At 41.3% G+C, this 18440-nt stretch overlaps 1 protein-coding gene across 3 annotated transcripts in view; it reads left to right on the top strand.

Annotated features, from left to right (window-relative positions):
• The first annotated feature begins 1633 nt into the window (after positions 1 to 1633).
• ANKRD34B (ankyrin repeat domain 34B) overlaps positions 1634 to 18440 on the top strand; it is a 31932-nt gene continuing 15125 nt past the window's right edge. The window contains exon 1 of one of the 3 annotated variants that reach the window (XM_073344361.2): positions 1634 to 12072. The gene's annotated coding sequence lies outside the window, so the exon portion shown is untranslated. Of the gene's footprint in view, positions 12301 to 13091; positions 13739 to 18440 lie in introns of those variants that run through there. The other 2 variants (XM_073344360.2, XM_073344359.1) reach the window with 2 other exon arrangements.

Here is an 18440-nt window from a genome sequence, read left to right as displayed (position 1 = left end):
GTTCCTGACAGCTTGTAGTCCATCTTTGTGTGGAATGTTGGCGTAGAGAGCTTCTACATCCATAGTGGCTAGGATGGTGTTTTCTGGAAGATCACCAATGCATTGTAGTTTCCTCAGGAAGTCAGTGGTGTCTCGAAGATAGCTGGGAGTGCTGGTAGCGTAGGGCCTGAGGAGAGAGTCCACATAGCCAGACAATCCTGCCATCAGGGTGCCAATGCCTGAGATGATGAGTCCAGTGTTTCCAGGTTTATGGATCTTGGGTAGCAAACAGAATACCCCTGGTCGGGGCATTAGGAGTGTGTCTGTGTAGATTTGTTCCTGTGCTTCTTCAGGGAGTTTCTGGAGCAGATGGTATAGTTTCTTTTGGTAACCCTCAGTGGAATCAGAGGGTAATGGCATGTAGAATGTGGTGTCAGAGAGTTGCCTAGCAGCCTCTCGTTCACACTCCAACCTATTCATGATGGCTACAGAACCTCCTTTGTCAGCCTTTTTGATTATAATGTCAGTGTTGTTTCTGGGGCTGTGGATGGCGTTGTGTTCTGCATGGCTGAGGTTATGGAGCAAGTGATGCTGCTTTTCCACAATTTCAGCCCGTGCACGTCGGCGGAAGCACTCAATGTAGAAGTCCAATCTGTGGTTTCGACCATCAGGAGGAGTCCATGCAGAATCTTTTTTCTTGTAGCGTTGGTAGGAAGGTTTCTGTGGGTTAGTGCACTGTTCAGTGGTGTAATGGAAATATTCCTTGAGTCAGAGACGGTGAAAGTAGGATTCCAGGTCACCGCAGAACTGTATCATGTTCGTGGGGGTGGTGGGGCAGAAGGAGAGGCCCCGAGATAGGAAAGAGTCTTCTGCTGGGCTAAGAGTGTAGCTGGATAGATTAACAATATTGTTGGGTGAGTTAAGGGTACCACTATAGTGGCCCTTCGTGGCATGTAAGTGTTTAGATAGTTTAGTGTCCTTTTTCCTCTGTAGAGAAGCAAAGTGTGTGTTGTAAATGGCTTGTCTAGTCCAACTCTGTCCACATATCTATTCAAGGGACACTATCATAGGACCTAACCTCATCAGTCACACTATCAGGGGCTCATTCACCTGCACATCTACCAATGTGATATATGCCATCTTGTGCCAGCAATGCCCCTCTGCCATGTACATTGGCCAAACTGGACAGTCTCTATGCAAAAAAATAAATGGACACATATCAGACATCAAGAACGGTAACATTCAAAACCCAGTAGGAGAGCACTTCAATCTCCCTGGACACTCATTAACAGACTTAAATGTGGCCGTTCTTCAACAAAAAACTTCAAAAACAGACTTCAACAAGAAACTGCAGAGCTGGAATTAATTTGCAAACTTGACACTATCAAATTAGGCCTGAATAAAGACTGGGGAGTGGCTGGGTCACTACAAAAAGTAATTTGCCCTCTGATACTCACACCTTCTTGTCAACTGTTGTGAATGGGCCACATCCACCCTGATTGAATTGGCGTCGTTAGCACTGACTCCCCACTTGGTAAGGCAACTCCCATCTTTTCATGTGCTGTATATTTATACCTGCCTACTGTATTTTTCGCTCCATGCATCTGATGAAGTGGATTATAGCCCACGAAAGCTTATGCCCAAATAAATTTGTTAGTTTCTAAGATGCTAGAAGGACTCCTTGTTGTTTTTGCTGATACAGACTAACACGGCCACCCCTCTGAAACCAATCAATTTGTAAGCACCAAAAAGAAAATAAGGTAATAAGTACCTGTCAACATGGATTTTTCAAGAAGAAATCATGTCAAACCAACCTAATATCTTTCTTTGACAGAGTAAAAAGTCTTGTGGATGGGGATGGGAGAGGCAAAAAGCAGTAGATGTTAAATACCTTGACTTTAATAAGGCTTTTCATACTGTCTCACTTGAGCTTCTCAGAAACAAACGAGAGAAATATAGCCTAGAGGAATTACTATAAGGTGAGTACACAACTGACTGGAAAGCCATACTCAGAGTAGTTATCAATTATTCATAATCAAGCTGGAAGGGTATATTGAGTGGTGTGCCACAGGGATCTGTCCTGAGTCTGGTTCTATTCAATATGTTCATAAATGATTTGGCTCATGGCATAAAGAGTACACTTATAAAGTTGGGGGAGGGGATCAAGCTTGGAGGGGTTGTAAGCGCGTTGGAGGACAGGATTAAAATTCAAAATGACTTTGACAAACTGGAGACAGACTGACTTAAATAGGATGAAATTCAATAAGGAAAAGTGCATGTACTACACTTAGGAAGGATTAATTAATTGCACAAATACAAAATGAGAAATAACTGCCTAAAGAAGGAGTACTTCAGAAAAGGATCTGGGAGATATAGTGGATCACCAACTAAATATGGGTACACAGTATAATGCTGTTGCAAAAAAAAAGTGAACATTACTCTAGAATGTATTAGCAGGATTGTTGTAAGCAAGACACAAGAAGTAATTCTTCCAATATACTCAGCACTGATAAAACCCCAATTGAAGTATTGCGTCCAGGTCTGGGCACCACACTTCAGGAAAAATTGGAGAAATTTCAGAGGAGAGCAACAAAAATTATTAAAGGTCTAGAAAACATGACTATGAGGAAAGATTGGGGTGGGGGGAAAATTGGGTTTGTTTAGTCTGGAGAAGAGAAGATGGAGGGAGGACACAATAGTCCTCAAGTATGTACAAGGTTGTTATAAAGAGGACAGTGATATATTGTTCTCCTTAGCCAGGACAAGAACTAATGGTCTTAACTTGCAGCAAGGGAGATTTAGGTTAGCAAAAGCTTCCTAAGTGTAATGGTAGTTAAGCACTGGAACAAACTACCTCAGGAGGTTGCAGAATCTCCATCACTGGAGGTTTTTAAGATCAGGTTAGACAAACACCTGCAAGGTATGATATATAACAGTGGTTCTCAGACTTTTGTATTGGTGACCCCTGTCACACAGCAAGCCTATGAATGCGACCCCCTTATAAATGAAAAACTTTTTTTATATTTAACACAATTATAAATGGTGGAGGCAAAGTGGGGCTTCAGGGTGGAGGCTGACAGCTTGCAACCCCTGCCCCATGTAATGACCTTGCAACCCCCTAAGAGAACCCCTGATATATAACACTCAGTCCTTCCTCAGTGTGGGGGATTGGACTAGATGATTTATCAGGGTCCCTTCCAGGCTTCCAAGTTTATGGATTTAAACTAAAGTACAAATAAATACATAAAATAAAACCACCACTACAAAAAAAGACTCAAACCAAGTGTGATGGGTTCAGTCACAGAGACCCCCCTTGGGACTGCCACCTGACGTGCTGGAATTACCTCTGAGCCCATTTCCCCTGCCAGCTTGGGGCTCCAGAACCCTGCTTTGTTAAGCCAGACACCCTGGCCTATTCCAACAAAGACCCAGGTCTGATCCTCAAAGCTGCAGATTTTAACCAAAAACTGCTCAGCAGGTCACCTATTTTCAGCACCCAGACACCCAGCTCTCAATGGGATCCAAACCCCAAATAAATCCGTTTTACTCTGTATAAAGCTTATACAAGGTAAATCCATAAATTGTCCACCCTCTATAACACTGATAGAGAGATATGCACAGCTGTTTGCTCCCCAAAGTATTAATCACTTGCTCTGGGTTCAATAATAAACAAAAGTGATTTTATTAAGTATAAAAAGTAGGATTTAAGTGGTTTCAAGTAATAACAGACAGAACAAAGTAAGTCACCAAGCAAAATAAAGCAAAACATGCAAGTTTAAGTCTAATACATTAAGAAACTGTTTACAGGTAAAATCTCACCCTCAGAGATGTTCCAATAAGCTTCTTTCACAGACTAGACTCCTTTCTAGTCTGAACCCAATCCTTTCATCTGGTACAGTCCTTGTGAATTCCAGCAGACATCTTAGGTGGAAACTAGAGGTGTTCTCATGACTGGCAGCCTCCTTTGTTCTCTTCCACCCTCTTTTTTAGCTTTGGCACAAGGCAGGAATCTTTTGTCTCTCTGGCTCCCCACCCCTCCTGCTATATGGAAAAGCACCAGGTTTAAGACGGATTCCACCATTCTTCCTGGGCTGGCTTACATGAACATGGGAAGGCTGTCAAATAAACAGACAACCAATTGTCCTAATCAATGGGAGCCATCAAGATTCTAAAACATCATCAATGGCCCACGCTTTGCATAATTACAATAGTACCTCAGAGTTATACTTTATATTTCTAGCTTCAGATACAAGAATGATACATACATATAAACAGGATGAACACACACAGTAGATTATAAGTTTTGTAATGATACCTTACAAGAGACCTTTTGCATAAAGCCTATTCCAGTTACATCTTATTTACACTCTCATAAGCATATTTCCATAAAACATTGTGGAGTGCACTGTCACACCAAGCTTTCATCCTGAACAAAGTATTCTCAGCTGCTTGCAGACTTCTGCCTAAAACCAAGCTTTTCTAGCTAGTTGGACTAAGTCAATCTCTACTACAGAAAGGCTCTGCCTGTGTTAAACTCCCAGTTTAGATTGGATCTTTCATAACTGCAACAAACCTCCCCCAGGCTTCTCAAATGACCTCCTTCTTTGAATTCCAGAGCAGTCCTCTTTCTAAGACAAGCATCCAGAGGAGTATATCAACTGAAGCAAGTATCTGATTAAGCCCAGCCTGCAATTTAGACAGCCTTTCATGGCTGAAACAGATATTTCTACAGGAAATCCTTCAATGCTGGAGCAGGCCTCTAAGTCCCCAGCAATGCTGTAACTAAGCATTTCAGGGCTGGGGGTAAGCAAGCATATTTGCGCTCCCTACTGTTGGGTTTTTTCATTTTTCCAGCCTCACAGCTTCATGCCCTGGGCAGCTGCCCTGCTATGGTTATGGCCTTGATTCCCAGTCTTGAGTGGCTCTTTCAAAGCTAAAGCAAACTATATAGCCTGTTACCATGGACTCCCTCTATTTAATTTGTTTTAAAGCACAATGGTCTCTGTCAGGATGAGTGTGTTATAAATGTGAGTACTTATCATTATTGCTGTTATGTAAATCTCCAAGAATTGAACTAGGAATCCAACCAGAATCTATTGTTTATTAGCTTCACTATTTTATCCAATTATTGATGGACCAGTTAATCTTCAGCCCTACTTCGGGATTGAAAAGGCCTCAGTTGTATTCAGTAGCTCCAAGAGTTGTTCATCTTCTAGTACATGCTATGTATTATCAGGAACAGTATGTGATAATATTAATAGTAATTCAAATGATCTTAGAAAAATTAAGTGGGGCATAGACCTTGTACTTTACTCAGTGAAATGTGCAATTCAACTAGTAAAAGTATGCAAAATTTCTTCCACATGATGAATATTTAGCTAGTGAATGGTTGTGAGATGACTTGTGTCATGCAGGGGTGATTTGTTTACTTTTCCTGGTTGCTGTCATTAGAGAGGATTTTACACATCTACTCCTATATAACGTATACCAACTTTTCTCTGATAAAGCAGAACAATTACTTTTCTGATTGACACGATTAGGCTACTTCAATAGGTAGACAACTCAAATATTTTCAGGATTTATGTTCCTTTTCTTGGGCAAAATGACTTTACTCACAGAAAGCTGTAATAAGAGAAATGTATTACTAAATACAAATTACTTATTCCTTATCAAAAGTAGTGGTATGTAACACAAGATCTTCGAAACTAGTGTATTTGACATGAGCACAGGACTTAAATCATCCCCTACTTCACAAGACACTTACAGAATGGGAAAGGTTACATTTAATGATTCATTAGACTGAAGAGGCACAAAACCTGATGCATTGCTATCCACTTAAGAAATGAGCTAATGGCCACAGATTTATACGAGTAAACTATTTGTGTTATTAAACGTGTGTCCAGAGCCTTGGATGGATGTCCTATTGTGTGGAGTCTTTTAGATCAAAATCTAATTATATGGAAGGGTGAAGGTGAAGGCCTTCTAACTTTGAAAACCCTGAAGCTAAGGGAGCAAAGTCCTGATCCAAACCCATGGTTCTCAGATCATCCTAACGTATGACAATCCCTCTGCATGCCCTGGTCTGTGATCTTTCACTTGGCAACATACCCTTGACCGACTTCTGAGTGCGATAAAAATGAATGGTTCAAAAGTTAATGCTGTTCACCAGAAACCCAGGGTCAAGTTCAGACAGAATCAGATATCACAATGCTGGGCATGGTATCGGAGTCTTAATATTTAGATAGAGCTTCTGCTCCAACCTCTAGCCAGCCACTCCCCCTGAAATCCTGTGGAACCCCAAAAGCTATGGCTATTTGGAGGAGGTAGTGGTGGATTAGAGACAGTAAGTAGCTCTGTACCCTTTCTTCTAAAATTTTCAGATCCTTTCCATACCTTGAAGTGGAGAGGAGGGCTACAATATTTATCTTGATCTATCACATCAGAAAAAGAAAACAGAAGATTAGAGCAGTGGTTCTCAGTCTTTCCAGACTACTGTACCCTTTTCAGGAGTCTGATTTATCTTGCATACTCCAAGTTTCACCTCACTTAAAAACTACTTGCTTACAAAATCAGACATAACAATACAAAAGGGTCATAGCCCACTATTACTGAAAAATTCCTTACTTCCTCATTTTGTCGATATGAAATTTTAGTTTCTACTGACTTTGCTAGTGCTTTTATGTAGCCTGTAGTAAAACTAGGCAAATATCTAGATGAGTAGATTTACCCCCTGGAAGATCTCTGCGTACCCCTACGGGTACTCATATCCCTGGTTCAGAACCACTGAATTAGAGCAAGAAAGTTCCGTAGAAAATAACAAAGACCAAGAGCCACTCACTTGTTCTCTATGTATATAAACCTCCCCACTGTATTTTCCACTGAATGCATCCGATGAAGTGAGCTGTAGCTCATGAAAGCTTATGCTCAAATAAATTTGTTGGCCTCTAAGGTGCCACAAGTACTCCTTTTCTTTTTGTGAATACAGACTAACACGGCTGCTACTCTGAAACCTGTCACTACAGTGGTTTATGCACAGATGACCCAGACCTTTCAGGTGGGATTGTACTCAGATGGTGAGCCTGAGTGGTCACCCATGCTATAACTGTCACACTGCTACTTTTAGGCATTAGCTCAAGCAAAGCTAGTGTGTATACATCTGCCCAAACTGAGAATTACACCTCCCAGTTGTTGTGTAGATACACAGCGATTAAAGAATCTTCCCCTTTTTTCAATTCCCACCTTATTAATTAAAACAATGCCTTGAGACTTATCAATATTTAGAGTGACTGCTCTGATCAAACAAACAGGATACAGGGATTTAGGCCCCCCCAGTCATGAATGTGCTTAATTCTCATTGACTAAATTGAATGCAAGTATGTGCTTGAGTGCATTCCCGAATAAATATGCTTTCCTGAAATGGAATTAAGTATTGTGCTGAACAGAGATTGATATAAGCACATGCTTAAGTACTGTGCTGAATTAGGACTGGCTTGAAAAGGCAGGTCGCATGAAAAATCCAAATTCTTCCATCCTGATTTACATATTTTAGAAAGTCCATGGCTAATTTAGCAAACCTAGTGCAAAGTATTTTCCTTTAGCAATTAAACTTAATGAGCTATTGATACCAAATGGAAATATTTTTAAAAAAACAAACAAACCATTATTTATAAACCATTCTGCCTATCAAATAGGTCAGTGGTTTTCTGTGTTTTCTTCTTTAGTTTTTATTACCAAAGACATTTGCAAGAAAACAGTATTTGATTCTTAGAAGTTCATCTGTTCTTACTGATTATTCTTCCCCGGAAGTCACAGAACCCCTTTTTCCCATAGATAAAACTTCTGGTGGAGAAAAGGGTACTTAAAAATACAAGTAACATCCTTCCATGGTTTCAGTTACATTGAATTGCAGCCTCATGGAAAGGGAACTGCTGCTTAGGTGAAAGAACCATAGGAAACTGAGACCCTATCCCATAGACCCTCAACTTTACCAGCTCTTGTGCTGTGTTGCTATTGATCCCTTAACTCTGGGGTTCTTAAACTGGGAGTCAGGACCTGTCAGCCTCCACCCCAAACCCTGCTTTGCCTCCAGCATTTATAAGGATGGTGTTAAATATATAAGAAAGTGTTTTTAATTTATAAGGGGGGGGGTCACATTCAGAGGCTTGCTATGTGAAAGGGGTCACCAGTACAAAAGTTTGAGAACCACTGCCTTAACTGCACTTTAGCTCTGGTATTCCCTTTTCAGGGAGTAGTGTTGTGATGGGGAATTTAATGCTGGTCTGAGTAACATTAACATCTGTAACAATTGGAATGGATTTTCCACTTTTTAAGGGGCATTCCTCTAATGGCTGCTTCTCTTTGGTTGTCAACAGTCTTCAATACTCATGGATCCCACAGAGTGCTCTATTCTATTGAGAGTGGAAAGTCACTGTATCTCATGTATGGTGGAGACGTGCACAATTAGAAGACTGGAAGGTGGACAGCAACATCTTGCTACCCACTATGTTCAGTCATCTAACTACTACATCATTCTAAAAAGAAAAGGAGTACTTGTGGCACCTTACAGACTAACAAATTTATTTGAGCATAAGCTTTCATGAGCTACAGCTCACTTCATCGGATGCATACAGACTAACATGCTGCTACTCTGAAACCTACATCATTCTAGATATTGACTTGTAACACATTTAAAAACAAAAAACAAAACTGCCTCTCACACAGTCCTACCATGGGGTGGCAGTGTAGAGGAAGGCCCAGTATAACGTTAGTCCCACAATCCCTTTTTTACAGTGTGGTAAGTATTTTCACAGCTACTAATAGTGATGTCAACAAACAAAGGACTAGGCTGTGACTTTAGGGGAAGAAAAAACAGCAGGAGCAGATGAACTCTTAAGAAACTAACATACTAGTTGAATGCAAATAGTCATTAAAAAGCAAAGTGAAAAATATGAAGTTTGCACTTCATACAAGCACAATTGCCTCTAAATAGAATGGACCAATTTAATCCATAGAGTAACTTCATTTAAACCAGTGGAGTTATATTGGGCTAAACTAATCCCCAATGTATTTCAAAGTTTTCTGTGAGGCGGCAGCAAGTCTTAATAAAGCGTTGCACTGAATCTCCAATACATTATTTTGGTAAAGCCTGCTTGAAAGAAACTCTCAATTTTATGAAGTATGAGAATACAAGAATCAGTGATCTAATCTCTTTGCCTAGCCTTCTTGTCATTTTTTGATGTTGAGAAATTCTCAAGCATAAACCAGCATCCTCTTTCAGTGAAGAGTTCAGGTTGTCAAGAAAATGCTCACAAATTTAAAGATATTCCACTTAAAAAAAAAAAACTAACATGAGTGTTTCTAATTTTTAGTTTCTGATTAGATCACTAACCACACAGAGGGTTCATCTCAGAATGGAGTGATTGTTTTATTAAAAAATACTTTGGGGCTATCTGCTATTTCAATCAATTAAATTGACTTCGACAGAGTCTTAAGACTCAGTGCCTTTCATCAAATAATTGTCTTTCTCGACATGGGCTCATATAAAACCGATTTTTCCCTTACTAATTCTGTTCTTTTTTATCTTCACAGGTACACTATCTATTGCACAATTGATTATTTACTTTTCTACTATACATTTTCAGTTTTCCTTAGAAAGTCTTGAAGTGTGCTAAAAGGACAAACATATGTATTTCTGCTATAATTTAAATAATAATTACTTTCACACAATATTTTATATTTCCTTTATATGAAAGAAATCCACATCCTTCATTTGTTGAATTTGCCATTTGGCAAGATGGCTACGGTGGCTGAATGCAGATCGATAAAAATAACTTCTCAGAAAAAAAAAGCTTTATAGTAAAACCTTGAGTGGTTTGTGTATGGATTTCAAATATGAGCCTTTAAACACAGAAAATAACTGCTGATGTCTTGACATGATATATACATTTTTTGTCTTAATCAAAAAACAGAATCCTTGACCAGAATTTATTACATAGGAACAGGTATTTTATAACATGGATTAGGAGGAGTCCTTTGCTACAGTCTGATTATACTGATATGCCTAGTGCTACAATGTCATATTGTCTAGATGTGTATTATTTTACAATCTTTAGTTTTGGTACCAGTACACACATCTGAGGGGGAAAAATAAACTCTAGACATTCCCATACTATATTTGGGCCACATGGTTCACTCTACAAGAAGCAAAATGCTGACAAGAGTTAATAAATGCTATGAGTCAGATACTTAACTGGTGTAAAGCCATGTAGCTCTAATGAACTAGCTTAGGCTGTAGCCCTATCACTTGGCTTATAGTACAGGAAATTTAAAGGTAAATTCTGCCAACAGACATGTCAATGGAGCAAGATTTTATTTATTTATTGTGCAACATACTCTAATATTATTTGAAAGACCCATGTGCCCTCACTTGTAGCTATTACTCATGCAAGTAATCCTACTGTCTTCAGTAGGACTAAAGATAAAAGATATTGGGACACCCACCTTCTATCAGACAACTTCCATTGGTAAGACAGACAAGCTTTCAAGCTTATACAGAGCTCTTCTTCAGGTCTAGGAAATGTACTCAGAGTGGACTAGTTCTTTAAGTGTTATAGGATTGGGTTATTTTTTATTTAAGCTACTAAAAAAATACACCAAACACCAGAGAGAAAATATCGGTCCTGAAAGCCAAACGCGTAAATTAAAAATGTTACATTTATTTAAAAGACACAGGGGATGAAGTTCATGCCCAGTGTTACTCTGCTGAAGTAAATGAAGTAACACCAGTGTAAATGACAGGAAAATCAGGCCCAAAAGTTTCACTTGATGCAATCAACATTACAAAAATGGTTCAAAGATAGTTGAGTATAACTTACATAAATTACATGATGAATGGAAAACTTGGTGTCTATAAATAGACAGAGAGTACCAATATAATTCCATGTAGAGCTTCTAATGGCTTTGTACTCCAGACAGAGTGGTGGTTTATCATCAGGATCTCAAAAGAGAATTGTTACCTTTGATTATGTTTTGATTCTTTTTGTTCAAGATATGGCTTTCCTCTGTACTCTGCTACTGCTCTTCTCTCTTTAGCCTTCTCAGATGGTGGCTACAGCTCTTTAGACATCCTTTCCCTTTCATTTTTTTAAACAAGCAAGTTAATTTTGTGTAAAAACTGATTCTTGAAAATATTTTATTAACAGTTTATTGATTCATTACTGTCAAATGTTCTATTACAGTAAAATATGTATATTTATACATAAAATGTTAAAGTGTATTATTCTACACAAATAAGCAATTAACTCTTGCAATGTTAACTTCACATCTTTTTATTCACCATAACTAAACCAAAATAAGGAACAGTATTAAGAATGGTTTACTTTAAAGAAATAATGTATATTTTTGTGTTTATATGCTTGTTTCTAAAGTATGATGAATAAGTGGTAAGTTTAATAGTTATTTATAAATTCTTTAACTACTCAAGAGAAGAATGGCTCCACTTTTCCTATGAAGAAGCTCTTGGTACTGTGTGGGTAATATTTAAAAGGAGCTAAAAAGGTAGGAGTGCTATGGATCATCCAAAAGACAAATAAGTGGAATGGACTGATAATAAACATTGACATCATCTTTATAATAATATGTATACTTACAGTAAGTTAACTAATACTTCCTCAACACTGCTATATTCCCTTATTTGATATGTCACCCTTTCTTGGTTTTAATATAACAAACAACATACTAGCAATTATTATGTTTATATTTATTAAAACGTAGCTAAAAAGGAACAAAAATATGCAAAATACTTCTAACAAATCTAACAATATTCCTAAAAGTTCACTTTTCCGAACTGTTGAAGTAGTTTATTCTTTCTTTTTAAAAAGACTCTTATCTCTGCTATCCTTAGCAAACTAATGAGCAAGGCATACAAGGTCAGGAGCCAGAACAAGTGGGTGTGTAAAAGAGTTGCAGTAGCTACAGTGGGGAAAACGCTCCCAGCAGCAGCACTGATGAACCATCCAGAAGTGTACACCGCCCCCATGTCTTATATAACGCACCCCACAACAGGTCTGAGAAGAGCAGTAACCTTTCTAAAGAGTGAGTGCTGCGTGCCTATGCTTTTCCTAGTGTGTTCAATAGAGAGCTGGTATTGACAATGTGGGGATAGGTGGGAGGCTGGAGAGAAAAAGTAAGCAGAGATCGTTAAAGAGCCAGCGCACAACAGCCAACCATGTCCTTGGACAGTCTTAAAACTCGGGTTTTTCAGACGTCAAGAGTACGAAGAAATTATGCGATTCCCGCCCAACCTTGATGTTTGTTAACACGGTGCGTTATTCACAGCAATTCACGCAGTTCTAAGCCGTAGATAAGATTATAAGTCATAAGATTGACCTGACCTCATCACTTGCACTTCAAAAGGGAACACAACACGATTCTTCTTCACAGCCCTCCTTAAAACTCACCACTGGCGATGCCTCAGGAGACACTTGACAGCGGCGAGGCAGGCGCTGCGCTGTGACTGCTGCTTTATTTTCCTGCACGGGCTGGTCTCTCGCCTCCCACCTGCGTGTGTTGTATTCAGCTGGTGAAAACACCTTTTGTCATGTGCTGAGGCTGTGAACCCTCTGAGGCAGTGGGTGCCTAAAGAGCGCAGCACATGGCGCAAGGGGCCTTGATCCCCGATTGGCTCCCCCAGTAGAGAGAAAGCAGGGAAAGAAGAGCAGCCCGCCAGCGGGGGCTGCTTCCATTAGCTTTGCTTAAATGAAGTTCACGGGTTACGTCTTCGCGCTGGGCCGCCGGTGAGGTGTGAGGGTTTGGGGCGAGAAGCCACAGGGGCTGCTCAGAGGGGGAAGGGCAACCACTAACCCCGCAACAGCCATTGAGTAGCGAGGCGAGCGGGCAGAGCAGCCGCCAGAGGGCCGCTGAGTAGGAAGCGCTGTCAGGGGGCTGAGGGGGGCAGGCCGGTCAGAACTGGCCGTTTGCGGAGGGGCGGGGGGGTGGTGGCAGTTTAAGCAGGCGGAGGGGGCAGGTCGAGGGGAGGGGTGGCCAATGGCAGGTGGCCTTTGATAACGCTGAGGTGGGAGGGGGCAGATTTCCGGCAGCAAGTAGCTGTTTAGAAGGCGGTAAGCAGGGAGGTGAGACCTGGTCCTTTGACATACGGGGGAGCAGAGACAGGGTGGGTGCAGCCGGTGAGGCGTTGTCACAGGGGCGTCTAGACCCCAGGGGTAGGTAGGTGACCGGTGCCGGGGAGCAGCGCAGGGGCGGCCGACGCGTGTCCGTTCAGGGGACGGAGCCGTTTAGCCCGCCGGGGGAGCGGGCAGGGGCCGTCAGGACGCTGCAGGAGGCGGCTAGTAGAGGCGAGGTTAGGGGGCGCTGCCCACTCCAGCCGTCCTGGTCTGTCCCTCGGGCCCTTGAGGGGTCAGCGCTGCCCCCGCCGCATGCCCCCGCCGCCTCCGAGACCGGCTCGCACCGCACCCCAGCACACGCACCGTTCCGGGCTGTGCCACGGGGCGGGGGCGGGCAGCGGCGCTCGGGCGGGGAAGCGTCGCCGCTGCTCCCCTTGCGGGGGGCTGGGCGCAGAGCGCGGGGGCGGCCGTTGCGGAGGCAGCTGGGGCAGGAGGAGGCGAGTGGCAAAGCAGCAGCAGCGTGAAGCGTCTCCAGAGCTGGGGCTCTCTGCTGCCGCTGCCGCGCTGAATTCCTGTGCACAGAGCTCGGCTCATCCTCCGCCGGGCTCCCGGGGGCGGGAGACGCGCCTGTCCCGCAGGTAAGAGCCGTGTGGATGTGCCGCTTCCTCTCTAGCGCCAATCTCTCCTCTCCTCTCACTGACCCGCCCGCCCGCGCCGGGCGTTGTCGCTCTGCGGGATTGCGGGAGCTAGGGGTTGCCTCTGTCTGTGCATTTGTCCTGCTGGGGCCATTTCCCTTTTCCAGCGTATTTGCAACTCTCTCCCTTTCTCGTCAGTGTCTATTCTCTGCCGGTGGCGCAGGAACTAAATGGCAGAAAGTTAGTGCACTACCGCTCAGTTAGCGCCCAGCAGCGTGGGGAAAGTGGCTAGGATAAAGCATGAGATTTTAAACAGCTCAGACTCCGAAAGGCCGCCCCCCACCGTAAGACAGCTGTTGAAGAAAGCTCCCCATTACTTAGCTGGCCCTTGACCTGGTCTCCAAATTCATTATGTTGTTCTGCACCCAAAATGCTGAGCCCTAAGGAATTTCCTCAATATTTGTAAATCTTGATGGATCCTACCCTTCCGCTCAAAGCCACTTAATTTGCTGTCCGTACTCGAACAGTGTTCCCTCTCTGGGAGCGTCTTTCTCCCCACTATCGCTTCGCTGACTTTACCAAGAGCGCTGCAGGAGATAGATAGGATAGTTTATTACTCTTGTTTATTAAAAAGAAAATAGGGTTTGTTCCCACGTTAATTACATTCTGGGATCCAGTGGCGATATGAAGCTAATGCGGGGGTGAAATAAATGAGATGGTTTCTCACACGTTTCAGCTGGGTTTGCTGGAGAAACTCACCTGTACATTTTTCTTTCAGTAGCAAGATAGAGGTCTGTGCTCTTCAGCTGAAAGGGTATTTGTGGGATTTATTCAAAATAGGTCAGTTTGCAATACAACCAGGACGTCCACACTCGTTGTTTCTCAGGCGTTCTGTTGACTTAAGTGATGAAGAATGGAAATGCTATTTAAGAGCCCAAACATTTTCCATTGTAGCCTGCAGGCTCTTATCGAAAAAAGCATGATACATTAGTCCAAATAGATCGGTCACTAGAGAACCTGCAGGTGCATTAACTTTATTTCTTCCAGCATCAGGTAAAAGGGAAAAATCATGAATTACAACACTGGAAAGAAGAAAAACTATTATTACAGTCAAAAATAAGAGATGTGCTCAGCTCTTAATGTAGCTCATTTTGGGGTTACAGTCAGTTTTATTTCATGTTTCAAAATGTTGTTAGGTATGGTACGTTTACAGTAAGCGTGGTCACAAGCCTGAAGAACAGTTCCAGTTAGACTGTACTGATTTTTTCCTTGCCTTGTTAGCTCTTCGTGCAGCTGCCTGTGTTTAAAGGTTACTGGGATTAAAGAATCCAGCATGCTTTGGGATGTTTTTGTTGGAACAAGATTCTGTGAGGCACTTCAAAGATTAAGAGCAAATCCAAGTCAGGGGCTTTTCAGTGAGGAGGCAAGAAATTTTTAATGGAAGGGTTTAAAATATGTGTGTGCTAGGCTTTCTTTATACTTTTAGGCATATTCTCTGTGGACTTTTAAAGAGAAGTTGAATTTTCTTTTGGGAAGGGAGATCTGGCAAAACAGGAATAAATTGGCTAGGTCAGACTAGGATGCCATGCTACAAGCACAAGCCGCAGCAAGCATAATGTACTGCAGAACCCCAGACCACCTTCTCTGACCAGTACAGATTTTCTCTCTTGCTCACTGCTCCACTCCACACCCCACCACCAGTTGCGAAACAGGGAATTCATTAGTTATATAAAACCAATTCCAGAAAACTCAAGTTGTGACTCAGATTATATACAGGAAACATAGACTGTGATGGAGGAGATTGTGTTTAATAAGGTGGCTGGAGCACTCCAAGCTTTCTTAAAGACAAGAAATCTTTAGGCCTGGTTTACACTACAGAGTTAGGTTGAACAAAGCAGCTCTCATCAACCTATCTCTGGAAGTGTCTATACTACAATGGTGCTCCTGCCTATGTAAATTGCCTACTACATCAACTTTGGCTGTGGCTACACTAGACACTCTCTAAGCTGATGGGAGAGAGATCTCCCATCAACTTAATTACTCTAGCCCCCACGAACTGCAGTAGCTATGTCAGTTGAGAAGTTTAAGTCGGTGTAATTTACGTTGCTCAGGAGGTGGCTTATTCAGACCTCTGAGCAACATAACTTATATTGACACTACTGGTAGTGTGTACATAGCCTTAATAACTCCATCTCCATGAGAGGCATAGTGCTTAAGTCAATGTAGTTAGGGTGACACTGTATTTGTGTAGACGCTGTGTTACTTACTTTGCCTGTTGGCTGTCAGCCCCACGGGACTGTTGTTGCTGTTGATACACTGGCAAATTTTGAGATGCCTCCTCAGAATGATAGGATCTATAGTACACAAAGCTTCAATGAACAAGATTTAGGAATATTTTATTGTTATGGGATATGTAATTCTTGTTTAACATATCAATCTATGATGAATTACAGTATCATGAATTGGGTTTCTGTTGGAATTGTGGTCTTTTGGTACAAACAAACATATTTATACATCTATCCTTGAGCACAGGGCTCCTGATGGTGTAAAGTGTACCTAAGAGGGAACTGATAATTAACCGGTGCAGGCTCAAAAGGGGGGTAACAATGGCTGGGGAAGGGTGTGCCCAGTGCAGCCAGGGGATGTATATTCCCATAGAACCTCTATCAGTGCAGATCCTCTGCCAGTTTCACTTTAAAGCTTCCTGCCCTGGTGGAACATTTTGGGTGGGTACCACCTGGTGGAAGATGCTTATGTTCCCCCTAGGAGGAAGGCCTCTCCAAAGCACGAGTGAATCAAGATCAATTCCATATTATATAGTTCATAGTATATCACTGAAGCATTTTCTTTTCATTACATTTTGCTTGACTTTTGAAGTTCCAAGTGCTCATCACTTCTCAGGATCAGGCCTTTTATTTCCCTTTTGTACCCCCCAAGTGGAAAAATATAGTTTTCTATAAATCAAATCCTGCTTGTTTTATTCATGTGAGTAGTCAAAATGACCTGTAATGAGGCAACATGCCCGAGTGGATAGGTGACTGGACTGCAAGTCAGGAGCCCTGGGTGCTGTTCCTGGCTCAGGCAACTGACCTGTTATGTGACTTTCACCAGGGTGCTTTGCCTCTCTGTGCCTCAGTTTGATGCTTTAGTAGAGTGCTTTGATATCTACAGATAAGTGCTACACATTTACACACATGAGTGAGGCAAGCAGTTCAGGCCCTATGATTTATATTGTAGATATGAGATAAATGTTAAAGCATCTGTATTTAGATTCGCACATATTATTGGTGCCAAAGAAATAGAAAATAACTTGTTAATCCAAAAAAGTTAAAATTCTAACATCTGTTACCTAAAATATATTACTATTAAATCTGTTTTTGGAAACCTAAACATAAATTTTTATTGGATGCTATTTAATTTAAGAATAGACCAGGTGGGTGTGGATGCATTCTCTATCAAAAATACACCTTTCATAACAATGAAAAATAGAAAATACCGCATCATACAATAACATACTTTTATCAACTGGAGCAATAGACAACTACAGTACTCTGGAATATTCCCCTCCCCCGCCCCTAGTTTTTTGCCAGTGATCACACAGAGGAGAGGGAATTTACCCCTTCGCAGAGGGCCAGCACAAGGTCTATGTACCACTTAAGTCCTCAAAATAGGGCTTCTGTGGGATAAAAGTGGTGAATGAACCTTGTCCTGGCCCTCTGTGCCGAAGTGAATGTCATTCCAAGGTGAACACTTGGTTTCTTGCTCTCCCGCACCCCTGAAGAACATTGGCGGACAGCTCCGTTTTCAAAAAACACTACCATATATGACTACATTCATTGTTTTGTAACAAAGTCAGTGATAGTATGTAATGCTAAGAAGGCAACACAGCGTGAGCCTGGATTGATGCAAATATTTTAAACCATCTAACTGAACGATCTCATTGCATATGGTGATACTGGATTTTGCCACTTACTAAAACCAGATAACTTACATCTATACAGCATGTTAAAGTAGAATGAATTCAACTGAACAAGAACATTCCTGCAATAGAAGTTCCATGATGTTTATTTAAATTGATTTATATTGAAACTTGCATTTTGAAAGTGTTATTAAAAAGTCATCCTTTGAGTCTTAGGATTCAGAGTAAAGCTCCAACGGACTAAAAAATGAATGAAAATTGTTTCTTTAGTTGTGTTCTGAAACATTACAAGCATCTTCATTGTATGGGTCATACTAGACATTAAAATATGAGTTTTTGAACTTTAATGTTGTCTCCTGAAAAATAGCATTTTATCTATGGAATAGTACAAATTGCAATGTTATGCCTATACAGTTAATAGTCATATGTTTGAAGAAACACTGTGCTACAGATGGAACTGAATTCCATTTCTATTTGGACAACATTGTAAAATTACTAAGAGTATAGTTGTAGTCTGAAAAGTTAGTAGTCTTGTTATTCAGCAGGAATAAAGAATATTTGTTTTTAATTAAAGCAAAAAAGAAAAAAATTGAAGGGACTGTTTTGTTTCAATATTATTTGTGAATTAAAAAAATATGTAGGGAATCAGCTTCGTTGTAATATCTTGTTTTATCATAACTAATCAGTATTTTTCCCTCTGCTTTTACAAGAGGAGAGGAATCAAAATTATCTAAACCTGTGAGAAGGGTCCTTTGCAGAAGGTTCCCTCCTGCCCTCTAGTGCTTT

Source organism: Lepidochelys kempii, chromosome 5, assembly GCF_965140285.1.
Source record: "Lepidochelys kempii isolate rLepKem1 chromosome 5, rLepKem1.hap1, whole genome shotgun sequence".
NCBI classification, from domain to species: domain Eukaryota; kingdom Metazoa; phylum Chordata; order Testudines; family Cheloniidae; genus Lepidochelys; species Lepidochelys kempii.
Note: the sequence above shows the minus strand (reverse complement) of the source record. Positions and strands in the feature narration are given on the sequence as shown.